Below are 6,351 nucleotides of genomic sequence, written 5' to 3'. Positions count from 1 at the left end.
GCGGAGGAAGGGCGGCGGGGCGCGGGGGCGGAGCCGGGCTACGGGGGCCGGTCGCGGGCCTGGTGGGCCGGCGACGCGGGGCGGTGGCGCTGCCACGTGGCGTCCCGCGGTTGGCCGCGGGCGGGGGCGCGATTCGTCCGGCGTCGCCCGGACGTGTCCGGCGGCGCGGAGGGGAATTTTAGGGTTTAGGGCGGAAATTTCGGAGGGGGAGGTGTATTTATAGGTAGATGGAGCTAGGAGAGTCCAAATGAGGTGCGGTTTTCAGCCACGCGATCGTGATTAAACGACCGAGAGGATGGAGGGGGTTTGGATGGGTTATTGAGCAACTTTGGAGGGGTGTTGGGATGTAACACACACGAGGCCTTTACGGTTCCCCGGTTAACCATTAGGGTATCAAACGGACTCCAAATGGCATGAAACTTGACAGGCGCTCTACCGGTGGTGTACCAAGGCGTCTTGGCAAATCTCGGTCCATTCCGAGAAATTTTAACACACGCATATGGAAAGAGACAAAGGGGGCGCCGGAGGACGTAGGAGTGCCGGGTTGCAAAACGGACAACGGGTAAAATGTTCGGATGCATGAGACGAACACGTATGCAAATGCGATGCACATGATGACATGATATGCAATGCATGACATGGACGAAATGCAAAACAAAGACAAAACCCAATCACGAGGGAATCAAATAACTTAGAGCCGAAAATGGCAAGAGTTGGAATACAAATATGGCAAGTTACATCCGGGGTGTTACAACAGTCCACCGCTACGAAAGGATCTCGTCCCGAGATCTAGGACTGAAAGAACTCCGGATATTCAGAACGAAGGCGGTGCTTGCGTTCCCAGGTGGCTTCTCGGTTGGAATGATGTGACCACTTCACTTTCAGGAATTTGATAGAGTTGTTGCGAGTCTTGCGCTCAGTTTCTTCAAGAATAGCAATGGGATGCTCATGATAAGACAGGTCTTCTTGGAGATCAATCTCTTCGAAGTTGATGGTGCGGTCAGGAATCTTGAAAAACTTGCGAAGCTAAGACACGTGAAACACGTCATGCACGTTTCCAAAGTTGGATGGAAGCTCAAGTTGATAGGCGAGATCGCCTCTTTTGCCAATGATCTTGAAAGGACCAACGTATCTAGGGGCAAGCTTCCCTTTGATACCGAAGCGACGAGTACCTTTCATTGGAGATACGCGGAGGTAGACATGGTCTCCTATCTCGAAAGCCAAGTCACGATGCTTGCTATCATAGTAACTCTTCTGGCGTGATTGCGCGGCTTTGAGATTTTCACGGATGACTTTGCACATTTCTTTAGCTTCTGTGATTAAGACATTGCCAAGAAGTTGGCGTTGGTGGCGGCCATGACAGCTTGCCATGCCTCCGGAGGTGGAGGTGGTGGCGGAGGTTCCGGATTCTGACGCGTTGGAGGAGCCATCCTGAAGAGGGTGACATCCGTTAGCATCTTGAAAGACATATATACAAGCTGAATCAATGGATCGAAATTGCAACATGTAGCCTTAACACTCGAACAAAGAATGAACGAATGAATTCCAAAGTAAATGATCACACTTCCATAAATTGAGAAGACTCTTAGATAAAGGTAGATGAAAAAACAACAAGGTACAGATATGAACAAATAATTGGTAAGGATTACCCAATCATAAACCAAATATTTGCGGAAATAAATACTAGAGCTACATGAATTCCCACCTATGAAACTCCCGAAACTTTCTAGTTATGCAATCAGGTGTTGGGGATACATGGGAAGCATAATATCTCACCCAAAACTAGCAAATCCTACATCAAGCTGTATCCATCCTTCAACACATAACCAAGAAACCTTCGGAAATCATTTACATCAACCTTCGAAAAGAGTCCGTTATACGAGTTATGGCAATACTCCCAAACTCCCGCCCCAGTACTGGGTGGCGTCGAGGTTATCTCACCAACAACTGCATAAAGGAGATTTTCGATGTCGGTGAACTCAGGTATTCCAGAACTGCAATGGTAAAATTGTGACGACAACACCTCGGAGCTCAATTCCCCGGGACACTGCCACAACCCCTAAATGTCAGGAGGCACCAAGAACAATGTTCTCGTCACAAAACCATCGGAACGATTCCAAGATACCCGCATGATCCTAATTTTTTTTTGTGAAATTTGAGAAGAGAAGAGTCAAAATTCTACATCAGGAAGCCTCACTAGAGCGACGAAGGGACTGCGGAGTAAAAAGAATCCTACTCTCCGATATATATAATCCTATAAGACTCAAAACATTTTTCTAGACTCAACAACGCCAGCGATTCGATCAAGCAGGGGGCTCCTAAGTCGGGGAAGGCTCTGATTACCAACTTGTAATGCCCCGGACACACCCGCCGGTGGTCGTTACTCCTGGCGGGATCTATACTGGCCCCACAGATCAATACTAGTCTTTTCTGCGCACTTTCTCCTCACTCGTGCGCACCCGAGAGAAACTTCCCGGTCGGTAACCCATCCTAACACTACTCCAAGCTGAGCACGCTTAACTTTGAAGTTCTGTCTGAATGGGCTCCCGGAAAAGAAGGAATTCCTTATTGATATGAGTATTCTATCATCCCTAATATGCCAAGCCACCACACCTTGTCACAGATTACTCCTAGTGACGGCGCACGCACAAAAACGTCACCGAAATTGGGACCTTCAGTGACGTTATATAGAACATCATCGACTTGCTATTTCCATGACGGTCAATTAATGTCACATGTTAGGAGAAATTATGCCATATTGTACCATATTCGATGACAAGGCAACATCACTAACATTATGCCACATCAACACCCAGGCAGCAATCCAACTACTAGTGCCATTATTTTTATTATGGATGTAGATGACGTCATCAAAATATATTTACTTTCCGTCAAATCTAAATTGCGATGAAAATAAGTATTTACTTCACATCAAATTATATAAAAAAGTTGTAGAGAAAAATCACATCATAAATTGATATGAAAGAGAAATCATATTATATATTAAATCGTCTCAGCCAAATCATTCTGTAAACAAAAATGGGGGTAAAAAACTAACTCAAGTTTGACACAGACAATAGACAAGATGAAAACTAATATTAACTAAAGACCACATATGTTGTCCCGATGATTGCAATGTAAGGATGGCTTTCATGAACCATCTGGTTTGGACTGGGATTGCAGAGTTGCTTGCTAAGTTGCTTGAGCCCTCAAGAGAAAATCAAGCAGATTATGCATCTCCTTTTGCATCTTTGCCCGGGCTTCATTCTTCTCTTGTTGGATCTTCTTTAGAGCCTCCAATTCTTCTTGCTGCTTCTTTTGTATCTCTTCAAATGCTCTCTCTTGTGCTTCAAGTCTTGCGGCTAACTCCTCCCGATGCCTATAAATGACAAACACAACAACATTGCATCATAATGAGATGAAAACTAACAAGATAACATGCATAACTTAGAGCTAGAGGTATAATGGTTAAAGTACATGTAATCAATACACCCCTTAGCTTAGCATACACACCACCCATGCGTTTATGTTCCGCAAGGAATGCCCTCCTTTCCCTCTCACTCTCCCGAACTAGTGGCATGATTGTACTACCTGAACCAGCAAGATGAAAAAGAGTGGAACTAAATGAATTGCAAAATACTTACTAACATTTGTCATAGAACTAACTAAAAGAATTCCACTTCAACTCGTTTGGAATTGGACCTTAGACAATGCAAAAAAATTTCATGCGCATATGTACTTTCCTAAAGCAAACATGAATGTAATAAAGTAGCAAAATTAGCACACAAATACATGTTTGTCTTTGCATTGATGGTAAAAATTAACAAAACTGATTCTGTAATGTAGTACTTTAAATAAGCAGACCTATTAATAGGCATTTCACGTAATATTATATTAACAAAAAAAGAAGATTTCAACGCTTTGGGGTCTAACGAGTGTACCAAGTAGCATAGAAGACGCAACCAGCATGGCTATGAAAACAAGATGAGGAAATTCAGAAGAGAAAAATGGCAAAACTTAAGATTACTATATATGATACACAAGTGCTTGACTAGAAAGATTACTTACAGAAACTTGCCAATAATGCTAGCAAAGATTTACTAGTAGATTATGAACCTATTTACTCAATCAAGCAATTTAATTTGATGGCAATGTGATAAAATATAATATAAGAAACAAGGACTCCTTAAATATTAGAGCATCTCCGAGTGCAATGCTCGGACCAAATCTCGTCCACACCATCCTCCACCTTCAGCCTGCTCAAAAATATTTCAGCTAATCAGGCTATCACTGTTCAGATGTAATGTTCTGTGTTAGCAAATTATTTGCCTATCATATCCCCAATAGTCCGTCCTGCTCATGCTTGCTGCACTCGTGTAGTTGAAAAATAAAAGTATAAAACTCCTAGTGATTGCATATTTCAGTTGAAAAACATCAATTGTTATCTAAGTGTCGATAAGCTACAGGTGCCAACGTTAGTCATTATCTCCAGAGTATACACATACTAATAAAAGCATGGGTAAACACATCAAAACTACAGCAAGAAACATTTTGCTCACCTTAGGTTCAGTCTTCTCATCGACGATGTCAGCTTTGAACTTGAGAAATCCCACACGCGCTGAACATGTCCACTCATGCACAGCCAGAAAGCGACATTGATTCCCGCTCAAACATTTAAATGGAGATAATGAGAGGAGGAGCACCACAACAAAGCATCTGGATGGGAGCAGCGCTGCAAAATGCCTGCGGTCGTGGCCTCATCAAGGAAACAAAGAAGGGCGGCATGGTCTCGAGGAGGATGCAGCAGGCGTGGTAGAGGAGCGCCACGGTGGTTGGCTCCGACCTGAAGCCCAGAACCACCTAGCTATAAGCCAAGTGGAAGAACTGGAGCAAGAGGTCAGCGTGGTTGGAGGCATCGGCAGCGGACATCACGCCATGGGTGAGCAGCGCCAAGAGCGTCCAGAAGAGCAGCCGCAGGAAACGGGGTTCTTCAGGTGGGTCAACGGCTTGTGTCACCAGATCATGTGGAGAATTGTCTCGTCCAGAGGCTGCTCCTACCAAGCGCGGCTGCCTCTGGTGTTGGCGGCGCCTATTCCACCACCGGTGCTGCATAGCTTCCTCCGGGGTCTCGATGGCGGCGGTGGCGGTGGTTGTTGCGTCGATGGTGGGGGCAGCGGAGGTGGACGGGGCGGGAGTGGGAGCGTGGGGGCTGCTGGAGAGGAGCGGCGGAGGGGATGCGAGCAGATTGGATCGAGACGATGAAAGGAAGGAGACGACACAAGATTGGATCGGGGCGACGCGAGATGAGATAATGGGGATTAGGTTGAAACTGTAGGTTGTTAAATGGGCTTAAATACCAACAGATCAAAATGTTCACCTCTGAAATATTCCTACCATAGGTCGTGTAGTACAATGACATGATAAAGATATATTCGCATAGTTTAGATAAATGTGTGAACTCTATCCTGTTGGAAATCTCTACAGGAAAGACCATGTCGGAGGGAGTACTTTTTTTGTTAGGACGAAACAACTGTTGCCCTATACTGCCATACCCATCAGCTCACCAACGCGACCAATGAGCATTTTTTCGGCCACTACTTATTTATATTAGACTCAGAAATTTTTTACATTGCTCAATACGCCGTAAAGAAATTCTCTTGGGTCATATGTGTGGACCCCATAGAGAAACACTGAAGCATATGTCCTGTAGAAAAATCCTCCTACCAAATCTTTCCCACCCAATCTCATATTTCCCTTTTTGAGATGGAGCGAAACAACTGCCACGTCATATTCATCAGCTCACGACCCCACTAATGAACTTTTTTCTGGCCACCACATATTTATATTAGATTGAACAAAATAATGGCATCACACAATAACCTATGAACAAATTATGGTGTTCACCTACCAAAATTGACACATGGGTCCCTTAAAAAAACACCGACGTGTTGGTCCTACCGCTCAATAACCAGTGAATCAGATATGGCAGGTCCCGCTACTAGCAGTTACATTTGTAAGTCAGTGACTGTAGCAAGTTTGTCATGAAAATTACCAAAACGTCATAGAAATTGGTAGCTAGGTGGTGCGCAGCGTTCGAGTCGATTCAATGACATTAATCGTCATTGATTTACAAAAACCAGTGACACAACCTGTAGACCGTCACACATTAGATACATATGTGACGTTGTCAACCACCGTCATGAGGATTTTCGTCACTATATTTCAATTTTCTTGTAGTGAAACAACCCAATCTCCATTTGCGCCTGCCCAAGCCTTACGCTCAAGTGATGGCATCTTAACATCACACATATCATTATCAAGTGGCATCAACTTGCACAAGGCGAGGCTTCC

General features: G+C 44.5%; 1 long non-coding RNA gene across 1 annotated transcript; it reads right to left on the bottom strand.

The window, feature by feature from the left end:
• Positions 1-2,974: 2,974 nt before the first annotated feature.
• On the bottom strand, positions 2,975-5,362 carry LOC119354618. Its single transcript, XR_005171128.1, has 2 exons — positions 4,560-5,362; positions 2,975-4,256 (listed from the first exon to the last, which is right to left on the bottom strand). It is a non-coding gene; the product is annotated as an uncharacterized LOC119354618 (long non-coding RNA).
• Between the last annotated feature and the right edge of the window lie 989 nt (positions 5,363-6,351).

The sequence above is a fragment of the Triticum dicoccoides genome, chromosome 2A, assembly GCF_002162155.2.
Source record: "Triticum dicoccoides isolate Atlit2015 ecotype Zavitan chromosome 2A, WEW_v2.0, whole genome shotgun sequence".
NCBI lineage: Eukaryota > Viridiplantae > Streptophyta > Magnoliopsida > Poales > Poaceae > Triticum > Triticum dicoccoides.
The sequence above is the reverse complement of the archived record's forward strand: the minus strand, read 5'-3'. Positions and strand labels throughout refer to the sequence as shown.